Consider the following 20296-nt stretch of genomic DNA (forward strand, 5'->3'; position numbering starts at 1 on the left):
ATAGGGAAGCTCTGTCTTCATGTATAGAGTTATGTGGATCAGGAAGACTTCTTCATTTCTCCACTGAAACATCATGATGTAGTCTGGGGTATGCCTTGGTTTCATCGCAAGGTAGTGAAGTTGACTCTTCCTGAAAGAGTGCTCGAGTTTGTACATAGGGGCAAAGTACATCGTGTGGTTGCTAGGAATAGAGGGGAAACTATTCCCATTGTATCAAATAGTTCTGTTGGAAAAGAAATAAAGTCTACATGTGTGTGTGTGTGTGTGTGTGTGTGTGTGTGGACCACAGCGACTAGGGAATGGCGTTTCCCCTTCCAAAATGGCATCCCTAAAGGAAAGGAGCACAAGAACGTCTGGAATGCCATCAAAACGTTTGCCAGGGGTGGAACGTCGGGAAATGCGTTCTCGGAATGCAATCTAGACAGATAAAAAAGGCATTCTTGGTAAGTGACCTAGTGTGGGACTAGTGGAGTCTGGTGCAATTTGGACCCAATCTCTTTTTCCTCCTCTAATTTCTTGTGTGCCTTGCGGCTACACTCTCCTCCAGCTCCCTACACTACCCTTTAGCCCTCTCCGGGCCGCAGCAAGGAAGGACGGAATAATGGGAGACTTATGCCTCACCATTGGCTGCCTACACAGCAGCAAGGAGGTCAAGGCTCACAGGAGCAAACTCTGTCTTACATTGGGCTGTTCATTGGAGCAGCAGGAAGTGTGTTTGTGGGGTGCCATTACGAAGCCCACAGTGGCTCTAGGAGAGAAACACAGGCTGAAATGTTGCCATGGGGAGGTAGGACAACAGTTCTGGGTGTCACAGCGTCCACATCTAGTCGACACCCTGCTGATACAGGGTGGCACATATTAATACGAATCGAAGTTCTTATTTTTCAACATCATGGGGACATTAGTTTGTATATGATTTAGTCCATCCTCAGAAAAATATATATTGTTGTTTTCTCTCTCTCTCTCTCTCTCCCTCTCTCTCTCTCTCTCTCTCTCTCTTTTCAGCAGTTTATCTCTGCTGCAGGGAGCCAGATTCCATCAGGTCATTTCGGATCCTCACTCATCTCTGGGAGCTGCTCCGTAGGCAGGACAATTCGAGAGGTCTAAAATTGTTGTGCCTGCCATGATGCCTATGAATTGGCTCGTCCTTCAGAGGACAAATCTGCAATGTGAGACGTGGTGCAACATTAACAACCCTCTGTATCAGTAGGTCCAAGCCATCAGGGTCAATGCAGTGATACTAACCTGTTACTTATATACGGCCAATGGGTAGCTCTTCTCAGCTATTCAGTCTCAACTCTTATAGCGATCAGGAGAAATCCGGGCCCATCCTACCCTGTGGAAAATCGGTCTTTTCCTTGGGAAGCCTCGTACAAAATTGATACTTTGTACTGTTTTCAAAGCGTCTAATAAGATGTCTATTTCTTGGAGGGGAAAGCAAAGCCACAGCCCACCGCCTAGGAGGTTCGCATTTCTCTTCACCCGTATGCGATACTCCTACAAGTGCATACTAAAGATTATCTTATTCACTCTCATCCTCGAGGTTAAAAATGATATCTTCACACTTCTCCAACTAATTAGATTTTCTCAAAGTTACCTTTGAGCTAATGCACTGTGAGTTTGTCTTACACATCTTTACTGAGTCTACTTATGGCTGTACTAAGCAAGAAGCTCCTGCTCTTTGACCTCCTGTGCCAAGTGTATGTGTACCATATGCATATATCTAGATGAATCCAGGAAGTTCCTCTGAACATGCCCAAACTCATCCTCTGAAAATAAAAACACGTAGAGTTTCCTCTCATGACAGACGCTCAACAAGGTTGACAACCATAAACGCCGAGCAGAGACTAGCTATTATGACAAAATTCGAGGATAGTACATACCTGTATCACTCATTTTGGGGAATATTGGCTGTTACCTGCCAAAAGAGCACTTAACATCTGCCATAAAATAAAGCTCACGTATGTTAGGGTCTACCGGTGCCTGCCCAACTGGTTGGCTGATCTCTTCATTGTGTACTTTTTCAATCCTTAGTGGCTTGCTCTGGGCATTGTATGTTTCCCAGGTAATGAGAGACTGGAGGGTGAAAGCCTTCCTGGAAGGCAGAGACGGAAGACTAGGTGCTTCTTCAAAGCTCAATTGCCAGGTTGTTGGAAGGTGGACTTGGTGAGCGTTTTGAAGCCTTGGCTGTGGACAACACGGGTAAATCTATAGGTGAAAGGCTATGCTGTCATCGGAAGATTACCTAGATGAGATATACCTTTGTAAGACTAGACTATGTCCAATCATACAAATTTAGATTTTTTGTTGAGCTCATGGTCCAGGTTTTTCGAGATACACTTGGGCTGGGAGATGTGTGTGGATCACCCACAGGGATCTCATTGCTTAAGTGAGTTACTTGGCTGTAGATCCTGCCAGAGTGAAGATAGCTCGAAACAGACCTGCTTGGAAGACTTAGATTAGGAGGGGGATAGCTGGATGATAGTTGTACCAAGATTGCTCAACATAACTCGTGGGTTTGTGACTGAAGATGGTATAGCCATGGACGTGTGGTACTGCCAGGATTGTACCTATATACTCGGGTGGTTCACTTGCATGGGACCAGAGCAAGAGGTGCGGGTTGAAAGACCAATAAACAAGGACAGCTCCAACTTGTTCCAGAGGGCTTCTCCATGGGAGCCAATGGAGCATCTACATCGACAAGTGGGGATTGGCTCACGGTGTGTCACCTCCCCACTGCCCTCTAACCTCACTGTCTTGAAGCGATCGATAATGGTCAAGCTGAAGGTAACTACAGGAGGATCCAATGAAGGCGCTTCCAGGTGAATGCAGAGCGGATCCAATGAGAACAGAAATTTTAGAACATAGAGCCTGGAATCCAATTTATGCTTGTCGATTCTCCGTTGCTGCAAGCGTTCAACTGCAGCGGCCAAACCTGGGCTATCCCGTACGCGGATACAAAACTAAAGATATGATAATCGCACGGTGGCATTGGCACCTATGCTTTTCTTACTCTTACCTGCACCTTCAGTCCTAAAAATCCATAGAGCATGTACAATAAGATATATTGTAGCATTGGCTACAGGGGAATGGAACCCGCCATCCGCCATCCTTTGGACGCTTCCAATTTGCTGATCACCTGCTGCTGGAGGATCCAATAGCGGATCGTTATATGCTCCTGCCAATGTATTTAATTTCCAGTTCCATACGCAGAACAGAAGAATGACAACGATCACCTGCGTTGGAACCATAGATGCAAAACTTAAGCGTCGACCCTCACGAGTCACGATGCCCTTGTCCTTCCGTTGGGATTGAATTGGGCTCCTCCCCCGCCGGGGGGAAGAGGGAGGAGGGGTGCGCCAGGCCTCTGAAGCAGTGCAAGACAGAGGCGACGCTCGCGGTCCCGGGCAGCAAGCTGCCGGATGGGGCCGCCCCCTGAAAGAAATTAGGTTAATATCATGTGACCCGATGGGTCACGTATCAGATATTAAACTGATAAGAACAGATACTACACTTGATCTTAGCCAAAAAGCCGAGAAAGGTATGATGTTCGAGTCGCTGCAGGTTGCCTTAAGAAGGCCTCCCCTCACCCTCTTTGCAGTCTTGCCTATGGGATCGGATCTCTCATCGCCAAGTGTCCTTTGCTTATTCGATAGCTCCTTCCTTTAATTATTGCTTAGCTTAGACGCCTTCCCTACATGTTTAGCCCCTCCAATTATCATTGTCTATTTATGTTCACCACAGGAATGGCGAAGAGACGCCTTTCCCTATGATGGCCGGGAGTGAGATTCGATGAGCAAGACCGAGGCCTCCTTAGCCTGGCGTAGCGATGCGGAGCAGGGCGGTTCTGAAAATTCGAGAAGACACGTGGAGGTTATACATTTCATCCCTCTATCCCCCAGGGCTAATCCATTGGAACTACCACTCTTTTTATGTGCTTTTTGCATGCACTGTTCAATATCATCCCACAGTTCACGATGTTCACCATCTATCACTAAAGCTTGAAGTCGCTACTTAGATCTACCAGCAGCATGGTATCCCTTGCTACCTCTTGCCTGGGTCACCATGGTGGACAAAGTCCTTAAATGTAAAGCGGAGATATCTATGGTCCTCATGTGGGGGTCCACTCAAGGGCAACTTTGATGTGTCGTGCTCCCTACGTCCCGCAGCATTGTATCCCTTGTTTTCTCTTGCTTCGGCCACCATGGTGGGCAAAGTCTGTGATCGTCCTCTATTGGACTTTGATGGGCCCTCTTTGTCTTGCCTGTGCAATCAAACGAGCCGGTTTCCATTTCACCAGACCTCGAATAGGAAAGTCACCATGGGTTCGAGTAGCCCAAATCTTCTCTTGAATGAACAAGTGCCCCTTTCTCTCAACCTCCTGCATGTTACATGCATCTCACGAGTGGGATGATGCGCTCTACTTATCCTATCTCAATACCTAGCCAATCACGAGCCTCAAGGCATATCTGAGTATAGCTAAGGTGGACCATTCAAACCCTCCCCCAAGGTCTGTGGAGGCTGTGATAGTTGAGATATCAGGGACCATATCAAATTGTGGAGGACCTTGAATAGGGAACATTCTGGATTGTGGACTTGCATGGAAACGTATTCCCACCACTGGTGAATGGATTCTGCATGAAATCTTTTATAGGTTTATGAGAGCTGAATAACCCAATCAGAGGATCCGGAGTAGGAAGTTATTGCCGAGATGGCATCTAGATATAATACGGTGTTGCAGCTACTCGTATTTAGTTGATTGATATATTACACATGTGGGTCGTCACTTCTAAGAAATGGTTTAAACTGAAGATGTTTGATTCTAGGATTCATTTCAAAAATGTCCTTATCCTTGAGCTCATCAGAATGCTGCAGTGTGCAAGGTCATTTCAATCAGTTCAAAACTCAGCATATGATGTCTACTATGCATAATAAGACTGTTGGTAAGTCACACAACATCAGCCAACATAGCTAGGCAACCTCAGGAGCACAAGAGGATATTGATTCAAAGACACTTTTAGACAAAACGGGCAAGTGCATAACTGTTTCCTTCATGCAATCCCCTACTCTCCATTTGAACATCAAAAGGTCAAAGAACTGGAAGAGGATGATGCAAAGTTGGATCTCAAATGAGCAAAGTGAGTAAGTCAATATGATTTCCTCCATCATCCCTGTTTATTGACTTTAAATTTTATCTGAATGACTTCGAGCCAGAAAACCAAATATGGTTATGGAAAATAGATCTAGAGGGATATCACCACTGCCCCTAGTGGAAGTAATAAATAAATTTGCAGAGGAAAATGAGCAGTTTGCGAAGTTATAGGAATTGGGGGGTTACTTAACCCCAAGGATCCAGCTCACAGAGGAAGTTGTTTCTAAAGTATTTTAGTTGCCTTTGCACTTGGATGCTATTACAAACAAGGAGTGCTCAATTGGAGATGAAGCTCACAAGACATGGGAAAGGAGAAAGATGGAAGACCACACAAGTAAATTCAACACACCACATTGTATTGTCTATCAGCCTCATGAAGAAAGAGGCTAAGGTGATCCACACAATACAAGGGAATTTGTTGGCTTATACAAGACATGGAAATCAATGACTTGATGCTTGAGATGAATGTTGCACCATACAATCTATCCAATGCAATGCCTTTTCATGTAGGATATAGAGCAAGAATGATCTGTAATGCATCAACAAACACATTCAAGGACAATAAAATTGCAATCTACATGCAACATCTTCTACATTTTATCTCGTTTAGGAGAGCAGGGTGGGAGGAGTCTTCATTCCCTCTAGCGCTAGTTGGAATGAACTCTCGTGCCCCTGTGTCAACTTGCGTACTTGTCTCCTTATTTAAGATATTTTTGTGCAAGTTCCATTGAGTATGAGAGGCTTGAGAGAGTTAGTATGCAAGATGACTTGGTTGAGGAGGTTCACATGATGCAACACATTCTTGTGCGTGGGTTAGAGTAGAAGGGTGTGTTGCTAGTCATGTGGGTGGCATTCCTTTCTTCTCTTTCTTAGAGGTTCCTTCATGTGTGGCACCACACATGGATGGCATACCTCGCTTTCCCCTTTCCTGGAGACTCGATTCATCCCTGCGTACATACGCGTGTGGATAGACTTCATATGGTTAGGATGGGCACCCCGTATGATGCCCATGTCTTGCACATGGTTGGATGGGAGTATAGGTGTAGAGAGGTGAGGATGAGAAGAGAGTTGCGAGTTGAGAGAGTGGTACTTTTTCATGTTTGTTATTTTTCTCTCTTCTTAGGTAGGCTATTTCCCATTGTAGCATTGATTTTGTTAGGACATTAGTTTGCTTCTCTTTCAATGTACAATCAATTTGGCCTCTTTCGTGGCATCCAATGCCACATAGACACGTCAGTGCATTTTGGCTTAACCTTTTTGGTTTCATTTGTCGGAACTAGTTTGCAAGGAGGCCATGAAGAAGAGAGTTCAATCTGCACAAAGGCAACATTCTAGAAATACACAACAAGCAACCAAACTAGTTCATAGAGGCCGCCAAGAGAAGAACAAATGTGAAGGAAGCTACGAGGAGAAGAGATGACCAGTCTTTCCCATTAAGCACTTTTTGTCATGGAAAGCTTCGTCTTCCTTCTTTGGGCAAACTATATACTCCCACAACTCTATGACACCATTGAACATATGAACTACAGATGTACATGTCATGATTTTACCATCTCCAACCAAGGACTCCTAATGACCAGACGTGACCCTTTACACTAGCTCAACTCGGCCCCTTTGCACCAGCTCGGATTGTTGGCTACGATGCTGCTCACAATGCTACTCCCAGCCCCAAACGAATTGAATCTCTCAAATGGATGGATGCCCAAATCAACACCACTGAGTGAACCGATGTGGCTTGGATTATCTTCTTCAAGTAGGCAAACTAGATGACCATAGACCCCTTGCTAGCAGTGTCGCCATCATCTCTAGTTGCTCGTCAGCCAACACCTCTTTGTTCCAAGGCCTTGACCAACCTCTCGTTTCAAGTCCTTAGCCAAATAGATGCTCGTCGCCTCACACCCTGTGCCACACCTACGTTGCCTCTACAAACAAACCCCACCACGATGCCACTTGCCTGCAAAAAACAAAAGCGTTGCCTGTGCAGACAAGTCTCCTGCACCTGTTCGCTAGTGTCATGCACCTGTCGCCAATGCCCTACCCTAAACAAAAGTAAAACTTTTCCACCATAGCTGGAGAAAGGAGTCCCAAGTTGTCAAGAAAGACGGGAAAGAGAATCCATACTTTCTCCCGTTAATGTGCATTGCTCCCACCATCCATCACAGCATTGAACCTTGCCATCCATAAACAATTAAAAGTGCCATAACTGCTCAAAATGAATTCCAGCCTTCTATCTGAAGATCTCATGGCATAATCAATTGATCCTGAAACCTTTCAACACTGTGTTGTCCCAAATTCAATCTCCCTTATAGTAGTCCCGGTATGCAGTGTAACGGTTAACCTCTACTTAGGGAAAAGCCTGCTTCTTCCTGAGCCCTTTTGCTGCTATTTCATGGCTTACAATACATGATGTTAATGTTGGATATTTGTCTATATGTCAATGAACAGTCATGGCTTATGTTACATGACATTAATGCTGGATATTTGTCTATATGTCAATGTAATCTCAGGTCCAATCTCAGGTCCGTGCCCAAGATTTACATTGAGCAAAAATGACCAACTAACAAACACAAGAAATCTTATCAACATCATATACCAAAACTGACTATGAAAACTAGCATGCCAGGGTTGACACACATCATATTTTTAGTGAGTTCTTAGAAGCCAATTGTACACTACTCAATCTAGGTTTCAAATATGATTGGCTTGGATAAACTTTTAAATAGACTACCATGATGCATCACTACAGCACCAACAGACATCATTGAGACTGTGGATCTGATTTGTTCTTAATTGTGAAAATGTTGTTGCTCTAATAAGAGGGGCTTCAATAATAAAACATGAATATTGAGCACACCTAGTATGGCCTACAGCAATTTTGAATCTTTACTACAACAAGGACTAAAATACTAGGAAAGGACTACAATTTCCTTGGTTTATGACCAAAAGAGCGCTAAAATAACTCCAACGACCCGCCGTTGTGGTTGCATGGAGATACCTCTAGAAAAATACAATTAAACTTTCAAAAAATGTAATTGACAATATGGCCCTTGAGGGGTCCCCTCTAGGGGCAAGGGCCATATCGACATGCATTATAATATCCACGATGCCAATGGACAGAAATGGCATGTCGATATGGCCCTTGCCCCTTTAAGGGGAACCCTCAAGGGTATGGTCGTCAATTGCATTTTGCTTGGTTGCACAACAGAATACATTTTCCTTGGTACACAAATAGATAACTCCAACAACCAGCGCGCTGGCTGTCAAAGATCTCCTTCTATTTGCCAATGCGCTGGTCATCATAGCCCTCCTCCTATAATATGTAAAAGTAGGTAACGGAGCTATAACTCCAAGAACCAGCACGGTGGTCTCTCCAAGACAACCTTGAATTCTGGGTGATGATAGGTCGTCAGCTGCATTGAGGCAATGCTCAAAATGATAGATTGTCTCACATCATTAAGCCCAAAACTAGTGCGGTGGTCTCTCCAAGCCAACCTATGATTTGCATGGGGGCTACGGGCAAAGATGCAGCAAAAGGTTGCATGATGACAGGTGGTCAACTGTGCTGCGGTGGTGTTCCAAATGATAAATTGCATCTAATTATTACACCAAGAACTAGCGCAGTGGTCTCTCCAAGCCAACCTTCAATTTTAATGATCTGCATGGGTGCGGTGCCCAGTGATAGGCGAATGGTTGGAAGTTTGATCTAATTGACCACTACTAGGTCTGATTTAGCTTATGACGTGGGTCTCATAAGTTAGTTTATGCAAAAGCCATGGAAGTCCCACTTGGATGTAGTGAGGAGGAGTATGAGGTGCTACACCTGAGTATGGACTCTTTTATGACTATGGAAAAGACTTAGAGCTGGTTGGATAGATAGATGTAGATTGGGTAGGATGTGCATATGATAGAAGGTCCACCAGTGGGTATTATGGATTCAGCCTTGGTAGTGCCGTGGTAAGTTGGAGCAAGAAAAAGAAACCCACAATGGCATTGTCTAGTACAGAAGCTGATTATAGAGGAACAACATTGGCTGCATGTGAGATTGCTGGCTCCATAGGATTTTGAATTGCATTTGGATAAGCCAGTTAGACTCTTTTGTGATAACATGAGTATCGTATAGTTGGCAAAAAAATCTAGTTTATCATGCAGGAACAAAGCATATTGAGGTACACTACCATTTCATCAGAGAGATGGTGTTGACAAAGAAGATTGATTTGGTCCATGTGCAGACCAAATACCAAGTAGTAGATATCTTTACCAAGTCATTTATTAAAGAGAAGTTTACTCATTTTAGGGAGCTACTTGGAGTGCAGTTTCTTACTTAGCTTGAGGGGGACTATTAAAAATCAGGCTCATGTTATACGGTTTGTTGTGTGTGACAAGGTGAATAAGGTAGGTCATATTGACCTAACCATAGTCAATTTGTGTAGTTAGTTTCTATCATGTATTTGGTTGACTTATGCTTCTATTGTAATGAGTGAGATAATGGAATAGTAGAGGAGGCTTTTCCTCCCTCCTAGGAGTTGGCTTCCGTGTCTCTCTTCTACTTTCTTGTTAACCACCCCACATAAGTGGTAGAATTGAGGCATCTTTGAGGAGATCTAAGGTAATGCAAATTTGAAATTCTAGGTAAGATATGTTTTCTAGCATGTGAAAGTCCTTCCCTCTCCCCCTTATCCCTTAGTTTAATCCTGGCATCTTCATTTTCACCCCTTCTCTTTTCCCTACAACTAATTAATAGGAATTTCCAATGTGTCAACTTCTTGGTGACATACTACTTGGTTTGCATTTAAAAAGAATGCAAGCTTTGGAATCATTTAAAAAGTTACACATTTTAAAACCATTTATGTAAATAGAGCCATATTTAAAGGCGATAGGCAAGGTGAGAAGGAAGAAGGGGTGGGGGTTAAGTGGGAGCAGAGTCGAGAGGCACAGTGGGGGTGGGGACGGACACAAGGAGGGGAGGGAAGAGGCAAGAGAAAGGCAATGAAGTGGGTGTTCAAAATGATAAACATGCGGAAGATTGATAGAATAGCCTAGGAACTCACACAAAACTGTTGGATAACAGAATCCAAAACTTCTTTACTTTGTGTACTCAACATGCATATGTGCAAGTCAGTAATTAGACAATGGTCCAACAAAGATATAGAACCAACAAATATATTTCCATCCAAAATGACATCATACGAAAGGGTCTAGAGTCCCATTAAATAGTGGTCGTTGTCCACCAAAAGGTGTTGTCTTTTGCAAAAGCACTGCCCCAACAACAAAATCACTGGCGTCTATTTCAACCACAAATGGTTCATTGGGATCCACTACCTTTAAGATAAGAGTAGAGACTATAGCCACTTTTAATTTCTCAAAGCTATTCTTTTGAGGTTCATCCCATATCAAGGTACTTCCCTTCCCCTTAAGCTGGTCCATCACCTAAATATGGCCTCAAGACACTATTCATAAGTGTCATACAAGTTGTTGGAGCATTAGTTAAACCAATAGGCATTACTTTCAGAGCCGATAATGTCCGTACCTAGTACAAAATGATGTCTTAGGGACATCCTCTTCTCTAATTTGCACTTGGTCATATCTTGACCTTAAGTCAATTTTACTATAATATTTTCCCCCTTGCAATTGATCAAAGAGCTCATCAATGCGAGGCATAGGAAACTAATTTTTTATTGTGATTTTATTTAAGTCTCGATAATCTATGCATAAAACCTTAATGCCATCTTTTTTCTTTACCAATTTTAGCTGATGATCGTGGTGAGTTACCAGGTTAAATCTGGCCCTCTCTAAGCTATTCAATTAATTTTATTTTGATGTCACATTCTTCTTTTTGACTAAGTCTATAAGGTGAATTACAAACAGGGGTAGACCTAGGATGTATGTCTATTTTATGACCTACATCTCTCTCGGGAGGTAAACCATTAGGCAAATCACACGAAAAAACATATTTAAATTCAGCCATTAAATCATTAAATGAAGATTCATACTTTTTAGATACATCAAGAGAAAATTGATTTTTTTTAGACGTAGCAGAAATAAATCACCAAAAAAAGTAAGGTCACAGAGATATACCTAACATTGTTGCTATTTTAGAAGTGGTTCTAATTTCATCGCACAAATAAAGGGAGAGTTGGGTACATCATGTTATCCTTGAATCTAGAAGACTCTACCATCTTTTTCAAATATAATGGAGCTATTTAAATAACTTTGCTGCAAACTATGTCAAAGATTATACAACCATGCTTGACTGAGAACAACATTTGTTCAATTGAGATGCATAATTTGGAAATCCAAGGCATCTTGATAGCCTTGGATATCTACCTCTAAATCATGAATCATGGTGTCCCAAACCTTTTTATCACTGCCCTTTGCTAGAAAGACCACATATTTATGGGCACTTCGACTATCTGGCAACTTAAATTTCTTAGCTAATGGATAGTTTAGGAAATTATGTGTTGGGCTATCATCGACCATAACTCTTACTTTTCCCCCCCTTTATTTTTCCATGCATCCTCATGAGGACCCAATGTGGGCTACCACAGACATCACATTTGGGTGCCATTCTCATGATAAACATCAACCCCAATGTACTTTTTAGTACCATTAAGTGAACTATACTTGCTTTTGTGGAGGTTTATTGGGCCTTTAGCTCACGCTTGTTTGTTTTTAGCAACATGATCTTTGCCCAAACATTTGAAGCCAATATTTTTTTGCTTGGCCTTTTCATAATCCTCTTTTTGCATAAGAGGATATCTTTGTGTTTGAGGTTTCTTAGGTGGTTCCTTAGAAACCTCCTTCTTGAAATGCCCCTTTCTTTTCAAATTGGGAAATTTGTTGAACTTAACAAAACTATTTTGTTCTAAAATTCCAGCTTTGGATTTATCCATAGTGTTAAGGAACCACCTTCTTGAAGTGCCCCTTCCTTTTCAAATTGGGAAATTTGTTGAACTTATCAACAAAATTATTTTGTTCTAAAATTCCAGCTTTGGATTTATCCATAGTGTCATCATATATTTGGGCATATATAATTGCTTCTTCAAAGGTCTTGGGAGAATTTCTTCTCACCTCAACCTTGTAGGTGTCTTTCAAACCTCTAACAAAACCCCTTATATTTTGGAACTCATTGATACCCTTTAGCTTAAGGACTACCTCCCAATCCAATAGTTTGCTATGTGTTGAACTAACGTGTTCTTACCCATGCTACAATTGTCCCAAGCTTTCATAGCTCTTTCTAACTCATTTTCAAGTAAAAACGCTTTTATGAAAGCTTGTTAAAATTCAGCCCACTACCTGAGGATCCTATCATTTTCCCCGAGGCTTATCCACCATTTATAAGCTTTATTTCCAAGTGAAAGGCTCGCTTCCATGACTTGATTTTCAGGAGTATTCTTGAATTGATGGAAGTCTTGCATTTTTGCAAGAACATATATATCGCATCCTTGTTGCATTATTTCTCTTCCCCATTGAAAATTAATGGTTTCAAGTCCTTAGGAATGTTAGAGGTTTCTTTAAGTTGAGAGGGGGACCTCTCAACTTGACTAGGAGGATTTGATTATTGTACCATGGGATTTGGAAGGACTATCCTTTGAAAGAACATTCAATAAACGGTCTTAAGGAAGGTATCAAAGTTTGGTAGGACCCCTAGGAATGGCAGGCTCAAACATGGATAGAGGATAAATAGTTACAAAGAAATTTTGACCTTAAACATTTTGATTTGATGTTGATAAAGGAAAAAATAGGACTATAGGATAGACACTCTAAGTTGTTGGATGGGGGGAAGGCAGCAACCCTCAGTTAGGGAGTTCAACTAGATGGGACAAAATAATATATTCCTTGTACCAATCTTTGTGGAGCAAGAAGAGGTACTAGTGACCCATCTAAAAAATAAATGGCATAGGAGGGGCCCCACTAAAGTTTGGAGGGCTATATTTGATGAGATATTTACAAAGCCCATCCCTGAGGTACACTCTTGCCTCTTTTGGTTGATTATACATAAAGTGGTATGGACAACTAGCAAGGCTAGGAACATCAGGCCAAGAAAATATGCACTAGAGCTCAGGAAGTTCTCCCACATGTCTTTATGTATTGCCAACTTTCCTTGCACCTTTGGGACAGAGTCAAGACTTGTGTTTCCTCTTTCCCTTTTAGTTATTCCTACATTCTTTTGGGGACAATCCTAACATCTTTGGAGGGGCAATTTCTTAATACTGCATAAGTGAGAATAGTCCATATCATACCGTTCCTTACAAAAAAGTATCAAAGTGGGTCAATTTTTCTACTCACATTCATGTCAGTACATTGCAAAAAGTACAACAATACTGATGGCTAGTCTCCCATAGAATGTCCAATTCTAATTATCAGTACTTGAAGATAATCCGCTGTAGAGTTTTTCCAACACCGTATCTTCATGCCTTAGATTTTACAATGCAAATCTGATGGAGAGATATGCCGACTCACCTGGCACCATGACAAAATGAAGGATAGAAAAATAAATTTTTGCTATGGAAGCCAAGCTTCAATGCTGGCACTATTAACTAGAAAAGAAATCAGGACAAGAGGTTAGACGCTAGGCATGGCGACACTTGAGGGCCATAGAGGAAAAGGGAACGTGAGTGGAGAAGCGTTAACATGGGTGGGGAAATGGGATGAAGAGGGGTGGGAATGAAGAGGGAGACTATGGCACAAGGGGAGAGGGAGAGGGGAAAGAGGAGCATGTACATGATGGGAGGAGGAATGTAGGGATGGAAACATTAAGGGAAGAGGGTCATGCTTTATTTAAAAGGAAGGATGGGGGGAAATATCAAAGTACTAGCTAGGTGGCTTTACAAGAATGAGCATGTCACATCAAGGAATAGCCCCCTCCTTTTATAGCCAGGTGAGGGGGTCTCTCCTAATAAATGCATCCTCCCACATGCATGGTGTGTGTGGAAGAGTCTCCCATGTGGGCTAGGCGATTACGCACTCTCAATTGTGTGCGACAACACTTGGCCTCATTTTTCCACATATATCAACCCCCATATCCCAATTCTAAGATGCTCCCTTGGTCTCTTCCCAATTTTATAATACATTCAAACATCTAGGAGGACAAGTGGAGGGTTGGCACAAGGAATCTTGCCACCTCATCTTACTTTCCCCATTATTTAACTTGCACTCTTGGACTTTCTACACCTCCCCCACATGGGCCTATCCTACATGGAGGGAATAATCCAATATAATATCCATCTCCACCTATTTTATATTACTTCTCCCATGGTCCTTGGGTCATACCTCACTAAATGTAGGCGTGGGACTGCCTGGGTGGAGGGTGGCACATGGAGGACCCATGCCACCTTATCATTTTATATTATTACTACCATGGATTATATACAACACACCTTATGGGTCCTCTTACGTGGAAGGGTGGCACATGGTCATGCCCTGCCACCTCAACCCTGGGCCCTATGCACACCATATTTTATTATACTATTGCCACACATACAAGCACACACACATATTTATACCTTTTTACTTTTGTCAAATTTATCCATAACAGTTTCCCCCCCAAGCAGGGAATGCACATCATTTCCATGCCTGGGACCATCACACACAAAGAAGCGCTTGAGATAATGCTTGTTGGTCACCTTCTTGCCATATGGCTCATGAAGCTCCTGAACTTGTACAGACCCATTGCTACATTCCTTGATGACTTTGTATGGACCGGTCCACAGTGGAAGGAACTTCTTATCCATTTGGTCCAAGCGGGCCTTTTGTCGATTCTTTTGGATCTCTGTTTGATGTAGTGTAAGGCATCGGGTTTCATCTAACTTCTCAAGTTGTACCAGCCTGGCCTCTACATGTTCATCTTCTATCATCCTTTGTTCTTGTGCCAATCTCAAGGTTAGAATCTCTATCTCTAGTGGTAAAACTACCTCAGTACCGTACACCAACTCAAAAGGAGTGTGACCTGTAGACGTTTTATGAGTGATGTTGTAAGCCCACATAGCTTCAGTGACCATCTGATCCCACTGGCTCCTGTTCCCTGTGGCCATTTTTCCCATGGTTTTACAAAGGAGGCCATTAGTCCGCTCTGTTTGACCCATGGATGCTGGATAATAGATGCTAGAAGTGTGATGATCAATACCCATGCAATCCATGAGCAACTCCACTGCTTCATTTAAGAATGGACTCCTAGGGTCAGATACTATTTCCATGGGTGTCCCAAACCTTGTGCAGATACATTCAAATATGAAATTTGAAACTGCCTTACCATTTGCAGCGGGAAGGGCGATAGCTTCAGCCCACTTAGTGACATACTAAGTGGCTACCAAAAGATACTTCTTTTTGCGGGCAGTCATGGGCAAGGGCCTGACAAAATCTATTCTCCACTTCTGAAATGGATGGATGGACATCTTGGGTGATGTTGCCCAGGACGCAAATCCTTCCTACCAAAGAATTGGCATGATTCACAGGTTTTGCAATACATAGTGACATCCTTGAACAAGGTCGGCCAATAGTATCCAGCATGTAAAATCTTCTTAGTTGTATAGTCACCCGCATAGTGGCCTCCACAAAATCTATCATGATAATGCTTCAATACCCCTTAGGTACTTCATCTGCATTAATGGCCCGTCTTAGTACCCCATCCATGCCTTGATGATAAAACACCCCATCAAAGAGAGTGTAGTGCCTACTATCTCTACGGATCTTCTTTCTCTCATAGCTAGTACTTTTCGGAGGAAAGGAGAAAGCAGTCAGAAACGTGTAGATACCACCATACCATGGATCCCCAACTTCTATGGCCACTACAAGGGTTACATCAAGGCACTCCTCTAAATCAATCAAAGCATTCTTCAAGTTGGAACAACCCCCTTTTACAATTTTGAAAGAAAAATCATATTCTTGTAGAACTGCCAACCATTTGGCCAACCGGCCCATGGGATTTGGTGATTGAAGAACCTGCTTTGCAAGACCCTTGCTAGAGATTATAATGAAGGACTTCCCAACCACATAATGCTTAAATTTCTCAATACATAACACTAAAGACAAGGCATGCTTGTCAGCCTCAGAGTAGCATCGTTCAGTTTCGAGCAATTGTCGAGCAGCAAATCGAACAGAATACATGAACTGATCCTCCCCTTGCTGGAGAAGAATACCCACCAAAGTGTGCTCACCAAACCCAGGATTGATATAGAAAGTCTTTGACCAATCAGGATTGCATAGAATGGGTTCTGAAGCCAGAGCATTCTTGATTTGTGCAAACCCACGATCACAATCCTCATCCCAAGAGAAATCAACCCCATCTTTTAATAGCATAGTCATGGGTCACGTCAAAGCAGCATATTGATAAATGAAGTGGCGATAGTATCCTGCTAGATTGACAAATGAGCATACCTGACGTTTGGTAGTTGGCGGGGAGGGCGTGAGGATGGCTTCTACCTTCTCGGGGTCAGGCTTTGACGCCCTCGGATGAGACAATATGTCCTAGTAACTTCCCTTGAGTGGCTCCAATGGTGCATTTATCAAGGTTGAGACTGCCATTTGCATCACTGACCCTTTGGAAATCCAACCTAACCTCCTTCATGACATGCTCCTTACATGTGAGAATATACAAAAATTGTGGGGGTTAAAGGTCACTGTGCCTTAACCCCAGTTATGTACAATACTCAAACACATATATAAATGAATGAAAAAGAAGATTAGGGTGGTTCTGCACCCACCAAAACTAGTGTGGCTCTCTGTCTCTCTCTCTCCTTCTTCCGTTCTTGCTTCCGTTGAGAGCACTCTCAACTGGTATCAGAGCCCGGGTGATCTAGCTGAGCGTGCGTGAATGCTTGGAAGCTCAGCAGCTCTGTGGGAGGAAGGAGAAGCTCTGTGGGAAGCTTTGTGGGTGACTTTACTTGCATCCGAGTGTGCAGAGACCTTGGAGGAACCTTTGGAAAAGTCACTTTGGCTTTGCGAAGTGGTTTTGAGAGCCTGTTAAGAGCTTTCAAAGAAAAAGTCGTTTTTTGAGCTTTTCTCTGTTCCGTGCGACGACAGAGACTCCATATTGACTTATAGAGGCAACTATTGCTTGCTTTTGGTGTCCACTTCACTTCAGGAGCTTGGAAACACCTTCATTCTTGAATCTGGGATCATTTTAGTGGATTTTTGACTCACTGTGTCAGTTCCTGCGTTTTTTGCCCGGGTGTTGGAACTCAAGTTTGGAGCAACCATTTGCAGATCTGTCAGTTCCGGTGGACTCAGGAGGTCCTAAAACTTCTATGTTGCTCATCATTCACACTCCGGTGGAGTTTACAGATAGCTCTGTTTCCAAAAACGTTTTTCAGTCCGTGTGTTGGACCCAGTGATTGAGACCACGGTTTCCAAAACCGTCTGTCCCATTGCGTTCCGGATGCCCAAAAACCCCTACCTATCAGTTCTTGCGTGATTCGGTGGAGGATTTTCAGAGTTATAAATCTCTGTGTATTCGATTTCGTCTCTCTGTTATGCAACTTTCATGCTAAGGTTTTGAAACCTTAGATTTATGCCACATGGCAGTGGATAAGTGTTGACTCCCATTTCTCACTCATCGGTTGGGATTTTGGAGTTCTGGCAGAAGAGAGATATTTGCAGATTTTCTTGCTGATTCCGATTATGCAATGGCGCCCATGTTTTGAGGCATCTCAGGTCCTATTTTCAGTAGCGCTCATTACCGTGGGACTATGATTTCTTGAGCATACCTTATGCAGATCACTCTGGTTGCAGTTTGAGCAGTGTGCGCTCATTCGTGATATGCATTGGGTTGCAGTGGATGATTTATAGGCCATTTGGATGCATTGCGGTCCTTGTTGGATGCGCTGATAGGCCCAAATTGCCTTGTGGGATGCTATTTTTTATGGACGCTTTGCACATGGATGCTATTTTATGCTGAGGGACAGCTTTGAAACATTGCAGGTGATGCACTGATAGTGCTATGCTCTCTTGGATGAGACATTATTGATGCATATGCCAGTGGACAGTGTTTATGCTTGAGTCATTTGGCACTTATTGGCATTTTCTTTTGGGCCAGATTTGCTCATATGGATGCATAGTATATGCACATGAGTCAGATGCATCTTTTGATGCTTTGAGCTTTGAGCTTTGGTGATATTTCAGTCTATTGTGGCATACACATTTGGTGCACCTAGTATTTGGTGTGATTCTCTCTTGCAGGTACTAGCATTTGGGATTTTGCTTTATTTGCATCATGGCATCCTCTTCCACGTCTGAAAAGGAGTTTTTCAGCATTAAAAAGTTTGATGGGACAAACTTTTCTTTGTGGAAAGAACAGATAAGGGATGTGCTTATTCAAAAGAAGCAGATTAAACCCTTGGCAGGGATTGAAGCTAAGCCTGCAAATATGTCTGAGGATGATTGGAATGAGTTGGATGCATTAGCAAAGTCTACTATTAGACTTCATCTTGCAGAGTCAGTTTATTTCACAGTAGTAAATGAGCAGACTACGGAAGATTTGTGGAAGAAATTGTGTGCCACTTATGAAAAGGAAACTGCCTCTAATAAAGTTTACCTCATGAAGAGGTTGTTTGAGCTGCAGATGAAGGAAGGGGTCTCCATTGCTTCTCACTTGAATGAATTCAATATTATTTTCAGCCAGCTTCAGGCTCAGAAAATGAATTTTGATGCGGAGACTAAGGCAATATTTCTCTTATGTTCATTGCCATCCTCATGGGATACCTTCCGTACAGCTGTCAGTAACTCTGCACCTGGTGGAGTACTGAAATTTGATGATGTTGTGGGTAGCTTGTTGGCCGAGGAGATTAGACAGAAGTCTATGGATGGCAACAAGCAGGATGCAGCCTTAAATGTGCAAAGGGGCAGATCACAGTTCAGGGGGAAGTCCCAAGAAAGAGGGAAGTCTCGTAGCAAATCCAAGGCACGAAACATTGAGTGTTACCACTGTGGCAAGAAGGGCCATATGAAAAAGGATTGCTACAAGCTAAAAAGAGAGCAAAAGGATAAGAAAAAGAATGCAAATTGGGGTGCAAATCAAAAGGAAGAGAGTCCAAGGGAGGACAAAGGAAAAGTGAAGATCGAGGAGATCAATGCAGTCACACATGATAGTGACAATGATGTTCTCTTCATGTCTAGTTTATCTGCAGAGTTGCTTACCACTTCAGATGATGCATATTCCCAGAATTGGATTTTGGATTCTGGTGCTTCATTCCATGTTACTCCCCATAGGGAATGGTTCTCCACTTATGATAGTGGAAAGACAGGTTGTGTGCATCTTGGAAATGACTATGCATGTGACATAGTGGGAGCAGGTGACATAAAGTTTTCTTTTGCAAATGGGTCTGCATTTGTTTTGAAACATGTGAGACATGTGCCTAAGCTGACCAAGAGTCTTATTTCAGTGGGTCAGCTAGATGATGCTGGTTTTCACACCACTTTTGGCTTTCAGAGTTGGAAAATTCAAAAGGGCTCTATGCTTTTGGTTAGGGGTGCCAAGTGTGGGACTTTGTATCCCTTACATGTATCAGGGGTATTTGATCATGTTGTTGCAATAACCGAGCAGCCAAGCACTTCTTTGTGGCATTGCAGGTTGGGGCACATGAGCCAGAATGGAATGAAACTCTTATGCCGTTTGGGTTATGTACCACATTTGAGTTTCTCTGATTTTGAATTTTGTGAGCATTGTCTCTATGGGAAGCAGACTAAATCAGCCCATAAAAGAAGGGGAAAGAAAGAGTTTGAAATGCTTGATTTGGTGCATTCAGACGTATGTGGTCCCATGCCTACACGGTCATTAGGCGGGGCTGAATACTATGTGACATTCATTGATGATGCAACTAGGAAAGTGTGGGCTTATGCTATAGCTCGGAAGAGTGATGTGTTCCAGGTATTTCAGAAATGGCTGGCCTTGGTTGAGAATCAGTCAGGTAGAACGCTTAAATGCCTACGGACTGACAATGGTGGAGAGTATCTCTCTCATGACTTTCAGCATTTCTGTGATACACGTGGGATTAAGAGGGAGCTCACATCCCCTCGTACTCCAGAGCAAAATCCAGTTGCAGAAAAGATGAACCGTACCATTCAAGAAAGGTTGCAATGCATGCTTTCCAATGCAAGTCTTTCTGGTGGTTTTTGGGCTGAGGCAATGAAGACTGTAGTGCATGTGATCAA

At 42.8% G+C, this 20296-nt stretch overlaps 1 non-coding gene across 1 annotated transcript; it reads right to left on the minus strand.

Moving 5' to 3' along the window:
* Positions 1 to 3349: 3349 nt before the first annotated feature.
* LOC147903945 (U2 spliceosomal RNA) lies at positions 3350 to 3545 on the minus strand. Its single transcript, XR_015540824.1, has one exon. It is a non-coding gene; the product is annotated as a U2 spliceosomal RNA (small nuclear RNA).
* Between the last annotated feature and the right edge of the window lie 16751 nt (positions 3546 to 20296).

This window comes from Dipteris shenzhenensis, chromosome 3 (assembly GCF_047967505.1).
Source record: "Dipteris shenzhenensis isolate YYH24624 ecotype China chromosome 3, Dip_SZ_1.0, whole genome shotgun sequence".
Classification (NCBI taxonomy): domain Eukaryota; kingdom Viridiplantae; phylum Streptophyta; class Polypodiopsida; order Gleicheniales; family Dipteridaceae; genus Dipteris; species Dipteris shenzhenensis.